Source organism: Heterocephalus glaber, unplaced genomic scaffold, assembly GCF_053883595.1.
Source record: "Heterocephalus glaber isolate CG9 unplaced genomic scaffold, H.glaber_assembly_v1.0 deba00001004, whole genome shotgun sequence".
NCBI lineage: Eukaryota > Metazoa > Chordata > Mammalia > Rodentia > Bathyergidae > Heterocephalus > Heterocephalus glaber.
In genome coordinates this window covers 9,733,241-9,750,976 of record NW_028258179.1, presented here as the reverse complement: position 1 = coordinate 9,750,976, position 17,736 = coordinate 9,733,241, and the positions used below count along the sequence as shown (strand labels likewise).

Below are 17,736 nucleotides of genomic sequence, written 5' to 3'. Positions count from 1 at the left end.
TTCCTGTTTTTGTTTTTTGTTTCCTTTTTCATTTACTTAGAAATATTCTTATTATTCTGTATTCATTTTTCTTAGAGTTAATATATAATTTGCTTTGTTTTATGTGCTATCTTGGGAGTCTTTTTCTTAAAATGGGTGAATTTATCCCATTTACATTTATAACTACAACAGACACCTTTGGTCTTTCATTATGCGATCTTAGAGCTGTTCTGCATAATTCCTAGAAGTTTTCTTGCACTGTTGTTGCATACACTCTGTATTGCTTAGCTTTCTATCTATCCTCCATACACTCTGGGAGAATACAGTCATTCTTGTTTCCGCTGTAATTATTTTTATAATTTTAAGTAGACTGCTCTGCCTTGTTTCTGAACATATGGTCTTCTAGTGAACTACTTAGCACAATTACACCAGTCCCTACTTCCCCATCTGCCTGGTTTTGGTTGGTGTGCTCTGAAAATTTTTTGGTCATTTGAGTTAAGCTATAATAATTTTTTACTTTACTAAAATTATTAACATTCATTCAGAAATATTTACTGATATTTATTGATCACTAAGTTCTAGGCTGTTCTTGCTGGTCCCACAGCAGTACCCAAAACCAAATAAATATGATCGCAGTCTTCTTAGAGACTGTTCTCGGAGGGAAGAGACTAGTCCACCACAGACACATGGCACCTGAGCAGACTCCAGCCTGGCCTGATACACAGCCCTCCCCACAGTGCTCATGGCCAGGCAGCCCCACTGGCTGGAGCTGGCCAGCCGAGTGGTCAATGGGGCAGAGGGGACAGCACAGGCGAAGTCATGGTGCAGCAGAGAGTGGACAATTTGGGTCTCAGTGCAATGCTGGTGAGAGCTGCCTGGGCCGTGTATGTGCTGGGCTATTCTTCCTGGAACCTCCTAATCTGCTCACTTCATCTTTTGCATTGATGTAACGCAAGTATTTGACCAATTCCAAAGCAAGGCCACAGACTCCTTCTAACAGAGCACATCTGTTACTCTCTCCTCAGTGCTCCCCAGCCCACCCATTAGACAAGGCTGCAGTAAATAATGCTCCAAACACTTGATGAGTATTCATTTTCTGCCCAGAGCCCTTCCTTTAACTAGAAGAATACATGCACACACACACAGTTTTGCAGGTTTGCAGGCCTGCCAATCATAGTCCCAACAACATGTGATCCAGCCTGGCCAATCACAGAACTCCGTCTTCCTATATACAGTGATTGGTCCAAGGCTGGGCATGTGACCAAGCAGAGCCAATCAAAGTCCTGCCCTGAGAGTAGATGCCTGGTGGCTTGGGAGAGGATTTCTCTTATTTTGAACAGAGAGCTGCCAGGTGGGGGCTTTGGCAGCTCAAGGCCTTTACAAGGAGAATCACTGCCAGGGAGGCTGAGGGAGTAGGGATGGGTGGGAAAAGGGGGTAAACTCCCGGTCACAGGCAGTAACAGCCCCGGGGTGCTTGATCGAATTGGAGCCATCATAGGCTCTGAGCCACCCCTGCCACCAGAAGCGCTCTGTGGGGGACCCACACGAGAAAGGAGCCATCTCCAGCCCTTCACTGATTCTTCTGCAGAGTGCGCTCAGCCGGGATGATGTCTGGGTCCCTCAGCTCTATAGGATTCTCCTGGAAAATTCCACAGAGCCACAGCTGGACAAGAAGCAGCTGGGGGCGGGGGGGCGGGGTGGAAGCTGCAGGTCGTTGATAAAATCCTGAAATCCCTCTGCTCTGTGCTTCAAAAGAGTCCTTCCCAACATCTCCAACTGTCTTTGAACTGTTCATAAAGACCGCTGATTAATGTGACACTTCACAGGTCCACCATGAAATTAGGAAGCCCTTAGATCTCCCTCAAACCCGCCGTGCAGCCTTCGGCCCATCAATCAGAGATGAAACTGTGCTCGCCCTGCACTTGAAGGAGACAGAGCCATCCTGGCACTGGGCCACAAAAGGATCACTGGGACTCCAGTGAGGAAACACAGGGAAAGGGAGAGAGGGGCCGCTTCCAGAAGGAACAGATTTGTGCGTGTACTTTGATCCTGCTATGATTTTTATTTGTTTTAGCCACATCCTTTTCACTACATCACTCAGCTAAAGGTGCTTTAAATTAGATGGAGCTGAGAAATGCTTCCCCCACCCCTGCACCACACGGGCCCCGCCTTCAGTCGGTGTGGGATGCTCAGTCGCTCCTCGCTCAGATGTGACTGGGAGGAACTGAGACAAACTTGAAGGCGGTGATGCACTGGACATGCTCCTCGCAGTGTGCTCGCAGCAGCCGACTGCAGGCAAACAAAAGCGGAAGTGTTGCCCAGCTTGGCTGCAGGCCAGAGGGGCCTCTGGTGCCTGGCCACTCCACATGGAACTGGTGCACAGATCCAAATTCTTCCTCACCAGCCACCTTCTGGCCCATTCCCAAACTCCTCCCTTCCCCAGCTGTGCAGGCTGAACTGGGACTTTATTTTGCATTCGCTGTCCCTGTCTCCCACCTGCCTTTCCTAGAATAAGGCAAAGACCAGAAGGAAAGGTGAGATCTCACCTCCCCATTAAGTGGTCAGGGCCTTTATTCTAACAAAGCTAACCGGCCACCCATGTCACTCAGGAGTGAGCTGTCAACCCACTCAGCTTGGGGAAGAAGATTCCTGGAGCCCCTGGCAGGGTCTCTGAACTAAACCTCTTATCTTTCAAAACCTCTGTCCTCTCCCAGCACTCTGGGAGGCTGAGGCAGGAGGACAGCAAGTCCAAGCCCAACCTGGGCAGCTTGGCAACCAAACAAATAAAAATCCCTGCATTCCTACCGGCCTGGCTCCCATGACCAGCCCTCTTCTCTGGACCCCCTGGCCCGAGGGAACCCTCGCCTGCCCATCAAGGTGCCATCTCGTCCCTCTCTGCCCTCGGGAGATGTGTCGCTGCCTCTCTGCCCCTTCACTGCAGGCTCAGCCCCCATGGTCTCAGAGCCCCAGCCGACCCGGCAGGTGCCCCATCGCTGAGGACTTAGGGTCACAGAGCTGAGACCCCTTCGCTTTGAGCTCCCTCGTTTCCACACACACCTCCTGCCCCATGACGCCCCCCTCCATCCTACTCTGACAGTGTCTGCAGCCTGGTGTCCCATGGGTGGCAGGCTGTTTCTCCTGGCTCCTCCTCGGCCCCCCGGCAGCCATCTTCCGGCTGCTTACTGGGGCATCCTCTCTCATGGGGTACAGTCTGTAGGAGTGTCATTCCTAGACCCAGACTCCCTGGCAGAGTGATGGGCTGAGTGACCCTCACTACGGTTGAAGGACCAGCAAGCAGGAGGGCAGCTCCATCCTTCCCCAGGGCCATGCTGTTGGTCTGTCTCTCTCTCCCAGCCTCTAGAGCCCCCCCCTCCAAATTTCTGTTCAGTCCACACCTGGCACCCAGCCCTCAGGCAATTCTGGGAGCATCCCACCCCAGCCAGGCATGCTCGGTAACCTTCCAATGACCCCATCTGGGTGAGGGTACAGGCCCTAAAAGGAATTCTTTTTTTTTTTTGCAGAACTAAGGATTGAACCCAGAACCTTCACACTGAACTACATCCCCAGCTCTATTTTATTTTTTTCATTTTGAGACAGTCTGGCTAGGTCAATAAATTACCCAAGCTGGGCTGGAACGTTCCATTCTGCCTCAGTCTCCCAGAAGGCTGGGATTACGGGCATGCACCACCACACCCAGCTGCCTAAAGGGAATCCTTGGAATCTTTTCCCACACCTTCCTTTGCCTCTCTTTTGATGTTTTACATCTTAGATCAATTCTGCTAATTTATAGTTCCCAAGAAAGCCACCCATTCCATCTGATGTTGGAATGTATTAGGCTAGAGCTCGAGGTGGTCAGGGTGTCATTCCCGTGTTGCCCTGCCCCCTTGACATACAGCTGGGCCACATGACTAGTTCTGACCAATGGGCTTTAGACAGAACAAACCAACAACAAATCGGGTGGTGTCTGGGCCAAAACAGAGGAGAGTCAGCATGCAACCCCTGACTCTTGGGTGTCTCTCTCCGGGCTGCACTATCCCAACACAGTGAGGTCTCAGGGGCCCGGGTCCCTGGGGCTCCAAGTGGAGTAAAGCCCCGGAGACCCACAGGAACACACGGCCTGAACCTGTGCTGTGGGAGCCTCCGAGATCCCACTCCTGCCTCTGATTTGGTCCAAATACCAACTATTTCTGCATCTTGCCTGCATCTCTCCCTCTCCCCAAGGACACGGAAACACTGTCCTTTATGTCTTTCTGGAATGGTTCGGCCTTCCTTTCTTACCCCAAGGTCTTAGCCCAGCCGGTGTTTGTTGTGAGTGAGGCAAGAAGCCAGGACAGCCCCAGCCGGGCAGGGCTCTCTGAGGAGCCCCAGCAAGTGGCAGGCCTGGGGCCACAGGGGACTTCGAATAGGACAGCGGCACAGGACAGCTACGGAGTCAGAGAAGACGTCCAGAGACCCCCAAATAGATACACAGGAGGGGCCACCATGTCCCCCTCTCTGGAAAAGCCGGAGCTAGCGAGGACAGCTCCTCAGTCATGGGGTGGTGCCCTGGGGCACAGCAAAAGCTGTGACCAAAGGGACTGGAGCAGTCCCCCATCCCCGGTCACCGACATGATCAGAGGGGAACCAAAGCCAGGGAGCGGGCAGTCACCCAGGGTACAGCCTCCCCAGGACAACCTGACACCAGACCTTCCAGTAGGTTCACGGAGTGCACACCAAGAGAGAACACGGGCCCAGTCCCAAAGATGGAGCAGGCCTCCCCTGCCCACGGGCACTTTCCACCCATCTGCTGAGCAAGCACAGTCTTGCCCCAGGCACAGGCAGCCCCAGCCCTGGGGTCTACAAAGCTGGGCTCTCAGATACAAAGCCGGAACCAGCTCAGCACACTTCGGGGCGCACATCGGCACTCTGCTTTCTCCAGGATGCCGAGTACCACCGCCTGTCCACTGTGTGACTTATGCAGGCATCCGGGCTGCCTGGCAGGGATGGTGGGCCCCCTGCATTGCAGCCTCACTGTGCTGAGCCCGTCAAGCCCAGTGCACACTGTGAAGGCAGTGTTGACGAGGCTGGCTGCAGGCCTCCCTGCCTTCTCTTCCCCTGTGCAGCAGCCACGGGTGGGTTTGAATGGGACCCAGGGCTCCGAAGGCCCAGCCAGAGACTGAGCCCCCAGGGACTCAGCCCAGGGCCACAGACAGTGGGCGGGAGGAGGCTCGAGCAACCGAGCAGCCGTGACTCTCCCACCCAGGCTACATTGCTCTCTCGCTGGCCACGAGCACCTCCAGCCTGCCAGTCACCTGTCACCCTGTGGTCCATACACACTGAGGAGCTGGGAGCTCCTGCCAGCTTCTGAGGTGGGACGTGATGGGATCCAAATTGCGTTTAGAAAACAAGCTCTCTGAAAGGACTTGGACCGGGCTGGGGGACGGGACAGTATTCTGGGAAGTCTGCGCTGGTTGTCAGGGAGGCCTGGAGTCCACCCCGGCTCTGACTCTGGCAAGCTGCACGGCTTCAGACCACCACCGGCCCTCTCTCAACACCAGCTCCTCCGCAGGATGGGGATGGAGAGGCCCCTGGCCTTGGTACAGAATGTGAGCCCCAGTGGCCACACCCTGGGGACGGGGGCTCGGTTAATGGCAAGTATGTGGGCATCCTCTGCAGCCCATGATGATGCGTCCCCTCAGCGGTGACAGCTGGCGTCTTTGTGGTATTAGTTGTCTTGTGTCCACGGTGGGGAGGCCCACTACACCACTTCCTGAGAGCTGTGGGGCCGGCCCCATGGAGAGGGGGCCTCGGCCCCTGGGACACGGTGCACACGAGCTCCTCCGCAGGTCCTGGGCACAGGCACAAGGCCCTGTCCCCCGAGCCCATCCCACTGACCGCAGCCGAGGACGGCTGACGGTGATGCACTGCCCAGCTGCCTGTCTGCTCTGGGGAGCACCAGTCACACACGTGTCTGCATGGCTCTCACACCACGGGCCAGGCTCGAGAACCTCAGTGCAGGGAGCCCTGAACCTGCGAGGGCTGGCAGAGACAGGCTGGCGAGGCCCGGACTGCAGACGAAGGTGTCACCACGCTGCCCTGCTCGATGCCGAGGGAGCTGCACCAGGACTGCGAGGCCGTCTCGCCCAGTGGCGTGGGAAGCGTGGAGGAGAATTTATGAATCAGCTCCAGACCCCGCCCTGCCCCCACTCCCCCAGTGCAGCTATTAAAGCCCTTCTGGCCTCCAGATGCAGGTCTGCAAGCTATTTCCCTCTTGTTATTTCAAGCTCAGGGCCTTGATCTTTTGCCACTTTGGAAGAAGTGGGGAAACAAAGAGATCTGGGGCCGTTGCCTAACACTGAGGCTGGCTTTCTGCCCCAGCCAGCATTCATCTGCGGCTCTGTGCCTTCACTGCTTTGATGGAGGAGGCCGGGGCCTGCGAGCTCCCTCGCCTGTCCCCGCAGGCCTCCCGCATGCAGAGGCTGCTGGTCAGCCCTCCTTGCATCCCGTCTCCCCAGGGCTGCTGCAAACAGGCCCTCTGGTGTCGATAATACATGCGTGTCCCAAGCAGCTGGGCTGCCAGGGCTTGGCCACACTTCACCCGCTCAAGCCAGAGGTGCAGAGTCCCCTGCAGCTCCATCATCCCCACCACCCTTCGAAGCCTTTGGGCCAGAGCACTGGAGGAGGAATCTGGAGCCTCAGGCCAGCTGCCTGCAGGCAATGGGCTGAATGCTGTGTGGTCTGGGAAGGGGCCACTGTGCACACTGCTGAGTGAGGAAATCCCAGCTCTGCCGTGAGGAGCCATGAGTGCCTGGACAACCCCATTCACTCACTCACACCTTGATTCATTCACACACCCACAAGCACCCTAGGGCCTGCTCCATGCCAGGCAAGAGGGACATCACCTGCCCTCCAGGGTAAGGAGTGCACAAAGCTTGGCAGAGACCCTGAGGGAGGACACACAGGCTCCTCGAGAGATGGCATCCACCCTGAGCCTGAGGGAGGAGCGTGTCTCAGTCCAGGCAGAGACAACGCAGACAATCAGCCCTGGGTGCCTGGGGACTCAGGACACAGAACCCCAGAGGCAGAAATGAGGATTCGCTAGAGGGCCAGGCCCGGGACCCTCAGAGCCCCATGGGAAGAGAAGCTGCCTGCACAGCTCAGGGGCCACTGTGTGGGGAGGGAGGCAGCGGCCAGGGCAGAGCCCACCGCACCCCATACAGCAGCGAGGGCTGAGCGAGGGCTGCAGCAGACGACAGGGCCAGCCCTGAGAGTGCTGTGGAGAAGCGTTGCCTGGGTGACAGCGAGTAATTCCTACAGGACACGGCCCCTGCACTGCCCTGCTCAGGGTGCCATGGCTGAAATGGGCACAAGGAAGCCAGACAGAGGGCAGGCAGCCAGGAAGGTGTGCCAGGCAGAGGCGGACGGGGCATGGAGCCACAGCACCTGTGGGACAGCGGAGCCTGGGCCCAAGGACCCAAGGGAAGCCTCCATAGCCTGGGGCTGGGCGGGGTAAGAGGAGAGGCCAGCAGATGATAGGAGAGGGTCCTGGCAGGGCCAGGCCCAAGACACATGGCCACAGGGGCCCCTGAGGAAGCATCGCGCCCACCTCAGTCCCTGGAAACCTGTTCCTCATCCTACACCAGCCAGCCTGGGGTTCAGCTACGGCCACATATCCCCAGCCACGGGCCTGTGCAGCAGAAGCCACAGAAAATGCCTTTCCTGATGCCCCTGATTTATACACGCTGCCTCTGGACCAACAGGGCAGAGAGCTGGGCGGGGAGTGACAGGTCTGGGTCAAGCGTCAGCTCTGCCTGTGGGTCAGCAGTGACCACATCCTCTCCGGGCCTCATTCACTCCGCTCGGCAGTATAAGAGCCAAGTACCTCCCCAGAGGGTTGGCGCACATAGGAGCGCCTGACAGAAAGGCATGCTGTGCACCTTGTCAGAATAACATGAGCATGAAAAAGATGTTTTGGTTCATCATTATCTCATAATCTCCCTACCACCCCTACTATCCACCATCATTGTCGCCTTAATGCTCACCACCACCACAACGAACACCACCACGATCATCACTATAATCACCGCCAGCCCCACGACCACCACCACCACCCCTCCGTGGCCTTGGCATCATTTTCACTGTCATTACCCCCATCACTGTCCTCTCCTCGTCCCTGGTGCCATCAGCAGCATCCCTACCACCGTCAGCATCGCTGTAGCATGAAGGCTCCAAGTGCTGGAGGCTCAGTCCCCAGCTGAGGTCCTAGTGGGAGGGAGCAGAAGCTTTAGTGCTGGAAGGGAGTTGGGCCATCGAGGGCATGCTCTTTCAGGAGACATGAGGGCCCCTGCCCTTCCTCTCCTTTCTCTGTTGCCATCTGGCTGCATGAGGTGAGCAGTATGTTCCACTGTAGGCTTCCTGCCATGATGAGCTGCCCCATCATGGGACCAAGAGCAACAGTGCCAGCCAACCATGGATGAAACCCCCAACACCGTGAGCCAAAACAAACCTTTCCTGCTCCATCAGCTGATCCTGTCAGACACTTCATCACCATGGAAGCTGACCGTCTCAGGCATTTGCCACCATGACAGAAAGCTGACTGACACAGCCATTATCACCGCCATCAGCACCACAAGCCACCCTGCACTTGAAGCCTGGCCCCTCTCTTGCCAAGAGGATGGGCGGCCCACAGAGTGGGCCACCCACCTGCGGGCACATGTGGGTGCTGTCACCAGCACAGAGCTCTGTGCTTATTTGTTTGCTGGTTTACTTCACAGCAGTGGGCCTCCTGAGCCCTTAGCTGCTGAAACAGAAACCAGCCCTCTCTTGCATGACATTTGCTCGAATATCTGGGGAGACTGCTGTGTCCTCAGATTAAATAATTTCTTCACCCTTTCCATTTTATTTTTACATAATATTCAGTCATTAACTTAACACTTGCTCACAGCCAGAAATTTAGAAAACCAAGGTGAGCCCCCTAAAGCAAACTACCTGTCACCCCCAGGACTCCAGGAACTGCTATTTCCTGCTGTGTTTCCTGTTTTCTTTTCTGTAATAAGTACACCTTTCCCAGACTCTAGGGCTCAGCTCTGATCTGCCTTTCTGCTGCGCTAACTCATTCATGGGCTCCCTGACACCAGACTCCTGCATGCCACTTCCTTTCCAAAGCCCCCACTCGCACTGCTCCCGACCCTCAGCAGTTTCCGGAGTCCATCGGTAAGGACCCCACCCTGTTCATCCCTTCACCCCACCCGCCTGCATCCACACCCGCCCTGGCCATGCCACCTGTGCGGTCCCCGAGGCCACCTCCCACAGGGCCCAGGGCTGGGGACGTCTCCCGAGCACTGCTCTCCCGACAGCGCCTTCACTCTACATGGAGACGGCTGGCTTCCTCCTTCACTGAAAAAGAAAGGGATCCTCTCAAGGCCTTCATGCTCCAGCCCCACCCTCCTCTCAGCTCCCCTACACACGCACACACACACACACGCACACTGCAGTTGTCTCTGGCCAGAGCACTGGCTGCGCTGGCTGCGATCGAGCTTCACCCCCTGGGTTACAAACCCAGGGAGACCTGGTTTCATTTTCTGATCGAACTTGACAGCCGGGTCTTGAGAGGCCTGCAGGGTCCCTCCCTGCCGCTGCAGCTCCCTCTGTAACCAGTGGGCACTGGGCAGCATGACACAGAGCTCCGGGTTTGTGACTTTCAAAACACAGGACAGTGAAGGCTCCGTCACATACGTGCATTTGCACCCAGCTAAGCACATCATTTAGTCTACTGAGCCTCAGTTTCCCCAAGTGGTTACCATGAGACTCAGAGGAGGCAGCTGACTGTACCAAGGCTCCCCGCCAAGGACCTGAAGAATGCATTTCCCTGGGGAGCCCCGAGGAAGCACAACCCCAGGAAGGACACCCGAGGGAGAGGACAGTGAGCAACACTGGACACCCCATCCCCTGGGATCCCAGAGGCAGGCCGTGGTTGAGTGACCGAACCCGCCCTGGGTGGAGCCGCCCCCACCACCCCTGCAGGGGTGCTGCCAGCCCCTGCATGCCACACCAAGCCGCAGCAAGCCCAGCAAGTGAGGAGCCATTGCACAGACAGGAGGGAGAGCTGAGCTGAGCGGGCCACTGTGGGTGGACGAAGGGTGTGTGGGGCGGAGAGCGGCCTCCTCCTGGGTGGTGACATGAAGCCCCAGGGCTTCTGCCTTCTCTTGGTCCTTGGCTTCCTGGTCTTTCATGGCAAGGCCAGTGGGGCACTGCCCGGGTCCTGGGGGTTTGCATGTGTGCGTGAATCTGTGCATGTGTGTGTATACTTGAGTGTGCACCCAGGAAAATGCAGCTCTCCAGGGGTCCCCCAAGCCTCACTCCTGGGCCACTGTAGACCCCCTAAGCAGGTGGGGCCCTGCGGGACGGTGGGGACACCGGCTGCTCCTCTCCTCGGTGCCCTATCTCTGGATAGGAAAGGCTAGGGGTCCTTGTTCAAATTGTCAGTGGAAGAACAGCAAAAAGAGGCCCTGGTGGAGACAAAAACCCCGTGCTAGCATTGCATAGCAAGTCCCAGCAGGCCGGGCCTCGCAGCTAGACCTGCAGTCCACGAACTCCTCCACATCAAATAAGTGGCAGAGGAGCCGGCACTGCACAGAGCGGAGCGCAGCTGCAATCTGCCCCCCACATGGCCAGGCCAGGAACGCGTGTGTGCGCGAGTGCGTGTCTGTGAGCAAAGACGTCAGCGTGTGTGTGTGAAATGTGTTTGAACATCAAGGCCCCCATCCTCCGTTTGCCTGGGGAGGCGGAAGTGCTCGAGTGGAATCAGATGCTGAGATGGGTCTGACACAAAGTCCCACCTAATGGAAACAAGACTCTGTCTCTGCTCCCCAGGATACAGGTGACCCTGCCCGCTCCTCAGCTGCTTCAGTGGCCCAAGTGTCCCAGAGGAGACAGCCACCACCCTGGCCGGCACAACCCACGAACACACTCCCACCTAAGCCTCAAGTCAAGGAAGCCGTGGCCCCTGCAGGGCGCAGCCTGCCGTCTGAGGAGTCCCGGCTCCTGCCGACAGATGGACAGAACCGCCATCCTGTGACAGACAGGAGGCAGGCAGGCAGGCAGGCAGGTGTGCTGCCTGAGGGAACCAAGCGGCTCCCCCACTCACCACCCTCAGCCAGGGCCAGGACCCAAGAACCAAGGAAAGAAAGCAAAGCAGCCTAATGACCGCCTTTCCCCAAATGCCGCCTGTCCCTCTCCAACACCACCCTAAATGTCTGAAAGGAAAAGGGTGCTGAAATTGGGAACCTCTGCCCCCTGGCTCGCGTCAAATGCTCAGGGGGAGGACGTCGCCACAGGGCCGGGCGCGCGAGACAGGGATTTCTGCTCTGCCTGACTTGGGATCCTCGAAAACCCCACATGAAGCCGCTGTCACCCCATGACGGGCAAAAGGAAGTAGCCCAGCCCCCGAGGCTGCACAAAGCCCCGGATCAACACACAGCAAGTAAAAAAGCAGATGAAAGGAGCACTTCAAACACTTACAGAAGAAAGGACCATGACACGGCAGGAACCGTCTCGCGTTCTCGAGTAAATGAAAGAAAACGTGGTCCATCCAGGTACCTTTCTTAAGGACTGTATCCATCGCTCACTCAATCTGACTGAATGGATAGTATGGCTTCCACTTTACACAGGTTCATTGATAATTAACATAACAAGGAAGGCGAGCTGGACAGATTCACTCTCTCAGTTCCTCTGTGCTGGAAACTCATTGCTCTCTGGCACTTTCTCCTGTCCCGCCCCGCGGACAGCAGGCCTCTTCTCTGAGTCACCCCCCGTGGCCAGCCTGGGCCTCCAAACATCACTGTGGCTTCAGGGTAGTCGGCTTCTGACAGAGTGGCCGCCCCCCAACCCCTCTGAGCAAGCCCTTTAAGGTGGCGATGCGCCTCCAACTGTGAACATATGAAAACACCTGCTTTGCTTAAGTGAGTAGGTCTTGGTCTATTCAGGATGAACAAGGAACCATAAACCGGGCCACTTACAAACACTCCTCACAGTTCTGGGAAGACCAAGATCAAGGCCCCAGCAGTACCTGGTGAGAGCCTGTTTTCTGGTTCTTGTAATCTAATTTTAATTTTTAAATTTAACTTAATTTGAATGTAATTGAAATCTCTAGCCATCAATTTTAATTCTAATTTAGTTTAGTTTGAGCATTTCAGACATTCTCTGACGGCACCTACTGTGCACGGAGCTAGCTGCTCTGCTTGTCCCTGGTACCCTCTTCTGTTCCAGCAGTCCTGCCCCTCGGGCTGCCCGGGTCTGTGAAGAGGGCGTTGAGGGGAGAGGCAGCCAAGGGCCATCTCCCGCAGCTGAGCAGTGCGGTGGGACTCACACCCCAGGCATAAGGCGGCCCCCACAGGGCAGGGCTGTGCTTCCTCTACTTCCTTCCCTGTGGGGTGGAGACCTGAGAGGCCTCGAGCATTAAGGGTTCCCTGCTGGGGATGGGACAGGGAGTCCTTGTCCGATGTGATAGAAAAGGGGCCTGTGAAGCACCTCCCGGCCTCACCTCCCTGCTCCGAGCCCAGCACCACTAAGCCCACCCTGAGCCCACCTAGGTGTGGACCTGGAGCTGCTGCAGATGGCAGAACAAGGCCAGATGGGGCTCTGTGTGACTTCCTGGGATCCCATGGCCATGGGCAGGGATGAAGGGTGGCTCAGGCCACCACAGCTGTGGGACACTCAAGTGGGCCACGGTCCAGCCTTGTCCCTGACTTCCCAGCTGCAGCTGAAGCCACAGAAGCTCTGCCCCTCCTGCAAACCGCCCAGCATCCCAGAGCACACACACAACGGCACACTTGTGCACACATCCACACGCTCACAGGCACATCCACCTGTGCATGCCACACCACAGCCACCCCACGTCATCCCTGCGGCAGCTCCTTGGGCCCCTCCCCTGCCCGTGGCGGCTGAGACAGGTCCTCGAAGGTTTAGTGGCTTAAAACAACCCAGATTCCCTCTCTCACAGTACAGAAGAGTCCATGAGAGGGGCCAGGGCGGAGCGGCCGGCCCCCCTCCCCTGCCGACTAACCACGCTCGTGGGCACTGATGGGGTCCTTGGCAAAGGCAGCGCCCCAAGACCTAGGTGCTCTGCCCTGACCCCACTCTGAGGCCCCAGCACCTCTTAATATTGCACCCAGGCTTCCGGCACACAAACCTCTGAGGCACAAACCCCACCCCAACCACGGCAGCAGTCAAGGTGAGGTGACCAAAGGGAGCATAAACGTGTGGCTCGGGGACAGCTGACCGAGAGAGGAAGTGTCTGCCTCCAGCAGCCCTGGCCAAGGCTGTTTTCCCTATTTGAATGTTTACCTTCTCAGCACGTGTCACTGATTCCAAAAGAGTACATTTTTGGAGAAACAAAGTATTTAAAAACCTAAGTGAGTATCAAGCTAATCCCAAAATGAAGCCCGGGAATTTTGGCCTTTGCTATTGGATGCCCAGGCAGGAGGTGCAGAAGGCCCCTAGTCACACCCGACTCCTCCTCACCCACACTCCCTGGGAAGTATGTGTGCTGAGTGCAGGCTGGGTCACGCAGCCCCGCCCTCACGGTCTCCTGTGGACTCCTCCCAGGCAGAAGGGCAAGGCCACCTTGGCTGCTGTCACAAAGATCTCCTGGCTTAGATCATTTCTGTGCCTGACCACCTGGGACACAGACATCCCACATCAGTGTCCCCAGGCCAGGGCCAAGGGGTCGCACCGCTCAGAGGCTCTGGGGAAACCCATCTCCTCGCTTCAGCAGCTCCTGGAAGCCATCTGCGCCCAGGTCAGTGTCCCCGCCCCCGGGTCCTTACCCCATGGATCTGCAGAGGCCCAACACTCAGGCAGTGAACCCTAACCCCAATGTGATGGTGTGGGAGGCATGGGGTGACCAGGCCACCTGGCCATGACACTCACAAGTGGGATCTGTGCCCCCTAACAGAGACCCTGGGCCACCTCACCCCTTCAGCCCTGAGAGGACCCAGGAGAAGCGCAGTCTGGGGACTAGCAGTGAGCCCTCACCAGAGACCAGAGCCGCCATGACACTGGACCCCACCCCCAGCACCATGAGCGGGAACGTCCACTGTGTGTGAGCCACCGGTTGTGGCATTTTGGTGTGGGCTGAGATGCCCTTGTGCCACAGGTTCCGGAGATTAGAATGAGACTTTCATGGGCCATCGCCGAGCCTGTCCCATCGGTAGCATGAACTTCAGGACAGAGTGATGCCAGGAAGCAGCCATACGCCAAGGGCTGAGCCCTTCCAGAAGCTGGAATGGCCCAGCAGAGTGCTCTCCCCTCCAGGCCCTGCACTCTCCGACCCCAGAACTGGAAGAGGACAAATGTGTGTCGTCGGAAGACACTGGGCTTGGGGTGTTTTGTGACAACTGCCACAATACACTAACACAACCCCGGAGAAGCAGCCTTCTCACAGCACCTATGAGATGGGAAGAAGGGACTGAAAACAGAAGCCAGCGAGGCTGGGCAGGGAGTTTGGGCTGGGACGGCTCTGTCCCCCGGCCCCAGGGCACTGAAGTCCCCAGTGGTTGCTCGGAGCTCACAGTAGGGTCTGCGCCCCAGGGCCTGAGCCCACCAGGTGTCCAGGCATTGGGGTGAACTGGCAAACACGCCACGAGCCACGAGGCCTGGATGCACTGGCACGAGCGGGAGGCGAGCAACTGCATCCTCTCCGAAGTCACTCAGGCTGACGGTGGTCATCCAGTCTCGCCCGAGGTGTCCTGGGCCTTGGTCCACCCGGGGAGGGAGAGGGGGAGCCCAGGAGCCCCGAGATTTTCACAGTGACCCCGCCACACACTCGGGGCTCAGCCTAGACCGCCCCAGCCCAGGAAGAGTTACGACCTGTGACTTCGAGAGTGAGAGCAGCCAGGCTGCCCGCACCAGAGGCAGAAGGTGAGAAGTTCATGGGAATTTCAACTGCAAAGACCAAGGTGATTTAGAAGGTGAAACATTTGCATTTGTGTCAGATTTCCACACCTTCCCTCCAGATCCCGGCCGCCCCGCTTCCCACTTCGCAGGGCTCCCCCTGTGGTCCACCTGACGACAGCCAGCTTTGGGGGCTCACATCTGCAGGTTGGAGCCCGGCAGCCCTCCTGCTCCCCGGCGCCACGGAGCCCCCCTTTGCCGCACTGGATCAGATGCACGGCCACCCCGGGTGGAAATTCGGCCTTGCAGCGGTGGTCGGCGCACAGATGCCTCTGCTGACCCCCAGCCCGCAGGCCCCACGCCAGGTCACCCGGGCTCATACATATTTTTCAAATCCTACTCTTTACCCATCAAGTTTCGTAGCCTTCAGCTGATGTGCTTCATTTCATCATGACACTGAGTTTGAATGAACTGGCAGGAAGGCGCACGAGGCTTTCCTGTAGCAGGGCCCGGCCCGGCGCCCCTGAACACAGATGTTTCCCATCTATGTCCCCTTCGTTTGTTTCGCAGCCATTTGTGTCCCTCTCCTGCGAGGTGGCCGTGAGGTCTTCCCAAGCCGTGTTCTTCCAAGCAGCTCTGTGACCCCCACAGGGCCCAGCACCCGCTGGCCTCCCTGGGGACAGCTCCTTCTGGAGTCTTTCAAGATGCGAACCCACCAGGCAGCCCCTCTGTCACCCACACCACAGCCCACAGGTCCCCACATGCCATCCTCGGCCGAGTAGTCTTCGCCCCCATGGAGGACAAGGGGGTAACAGACAGAGGGAGGAACTCAGACCCGAACTCACCCCTCCTTCAACCGTAGAAACAGAGGGGCAAAGTGGAGTAATCTTCAGGGAAACCTATGTCCTCTGGAGAAGCTGAAATTGAAACTGCACAGACTATTCACGGCGCCTCTCAGGATGTGGTGACCCGGTTTGTACTCCCTTGTTTGTGTTTTCTGAGTCCTACATTTTCTGCAGGGGACAGGCGCTCCGGGAGCTACCCGGCAAAGTGAGTCCCACGCATACACGTGTGGAAAGATAGAATGTGCATGAGACACACACACTCAGCTCCTGAGGCTGTGCCAGGCTCGCCCCTCTGCTAGGCCGGTGCTTCCACTGTCACCAGGTAACCAGGCCACCTGTGTGTGCCATGAAGCAGCAGGGAGGACAGCACTCAGCGTGAGAAGAGCGATCAGGGCACATCCCTGCCGTGCCCAGGCACGGTGCCCCCCGAGGCGAGAAAGGACGGGTCCCCAGACCTCCCTCACTGCTCCTCCCCTACCCCTCAGCACTGTGTCACCTCCTGCGGCCCGCAGGGGAAGGAACTGGGGCACGAGGAGTGGTGTGTGACAGAACAGTGAGGACCCCATGCGTGGCTGCGTCCAGGCTCTTCATCCAGCAAGTGGTCATCTCCCCTCTTAAGGGCTCAGTCTCCTCACTTAGGAAACGGGTAACAGGCAACAGGGAGAAGCTGGTGCTGCACCTGCAGACCGGGCTGGGGCCAGCTGTCACCGTGGGGCTCTGCTCACCACCGCTCCGCTTCCACCAGTGCACACACACATGCAACACACATACATGTGCACACGTGAGTACACGCACACACCCTGGGAAGCACAAGCTTCACTTAACCCACGATCATTTCTCTTCCAAAGCCCAGACTCAGGCTGTGCACATCACACATCAGAGAGATTCTGAGATAAACACACGAGTAGCACACTCTTCCCAGGTCTGCTTTGCCCCTCTGGGTAGGTCCCCAGGAGACCTACCATGCCCTGAAGGACCAGTGTCTTTTCCTTAACACACCCGTCCTCTCTGCTGTGCTCTGTGGTGACCCTCACAGCCCACGGCTCACCTGTGGGAAGAGATCAAAGTCACACCATGGCCATGTGCGAGACCCAGAAAGTGACTGGGCATGCTTTCAGTGTCCTCGGCCTGCCTGGCCGCACACAGTGCTCTGCAGCATGTTTTCAGTTTCTTAGACCAAAACAAAAGCGGCAGCTCCCTGTGCACCCTTGATATGAAGACATTTTTTAGCCTTGCTCTGCTCTGACTGGGACTCTCCCAACCGAGGCCGGGCGGTGGGAGCAATGGAACCCATGGCTGACGTGAGCATCGCTTGCAGCCGGTGATGGTAGTCACAGGGCCCATTGTGTGGCTGCACATATTTGGCTTGGGGCAGAGAACATGCATTTGCCAAAAGAGTTATTATCACCTTTGCCCGTGATTCATGGGCCTGCTTCCCGGGACGGGTGTTTTATTGCGATTTCCCAGCTCCAGCTCCTTGTCATCCGCCACAGGCTGGGCCACATTCCTGCGATACTGAGCTGTTCATAAAACACAAATGGCCCATTCAGCATGTCCAGGCCGCTGGAAGATGGATGGCCCCTCCCAGCCCAGCCGAAGCCTCCCTCCCCAGGTGAGCCGGCCAGGGGCCTGCAGAGGGCCCGAGTTGGGGTGTCCTGCACCGCCAGACCAAGGCCCCAACTTGTGCAGTGACAGCAAATCAGACCCTGGGGATGGCACCGCAGGACCCTCATCCCACAGGACGCAGGGCAAGACCAGCCCTGGCCAATGCTAGACCAGTCATGGCCCAGGGGTGGGGCCCAGGCAGGTGACCGAACCTCAGGCTGTGATGCTCAGACCGGACTCGGACCTCTCAAAGGTCACAGAGGTCACAGCATTGAAAGGGGAACCTTGGCCTCCAGGTGGGGCTTGCCACACATACCTAGAGGTGGCTCCCAGAATATGTAGGACAAGCCCTTGAATTCAGACCCTGACACTCCCAGGACTATGGAATTTATGGTAGGGCTGTTCCTCATCATTGGTACAAAGCCAGCAATATCTG

The 17,736-nt window shown here is 57.3% G+C and overlaps 1 long non-coding RNA gene across 1 annotated transcript in view; it reads right to left on the bottom strand.

The window, feature by feature from the left end:
• Positions 1 to 17,217, bottom strand: part of LOC110346423 (uncharacterized) — a 61,525-nt gene extending 44,308 nt beyond the window's left edge. The window contains exons 1-2 of the long non-coding RNA XR_002390469.2: positions 17,104 to 17,217; positions 11,479 to 16,743 (exon numbers count right to left, since the gene is read on the bottom strand). This is a non-coding gene — a long non-coding RNA (uncharacterized LOC110346423). The remainder of the gene's footprint in view (positions 1 to 11,478; positions 16,744 to 17,103) is intronic.
• Between the last annotated feature and the right edge of the window lie 519 nt (positions 17,218 to 17,736).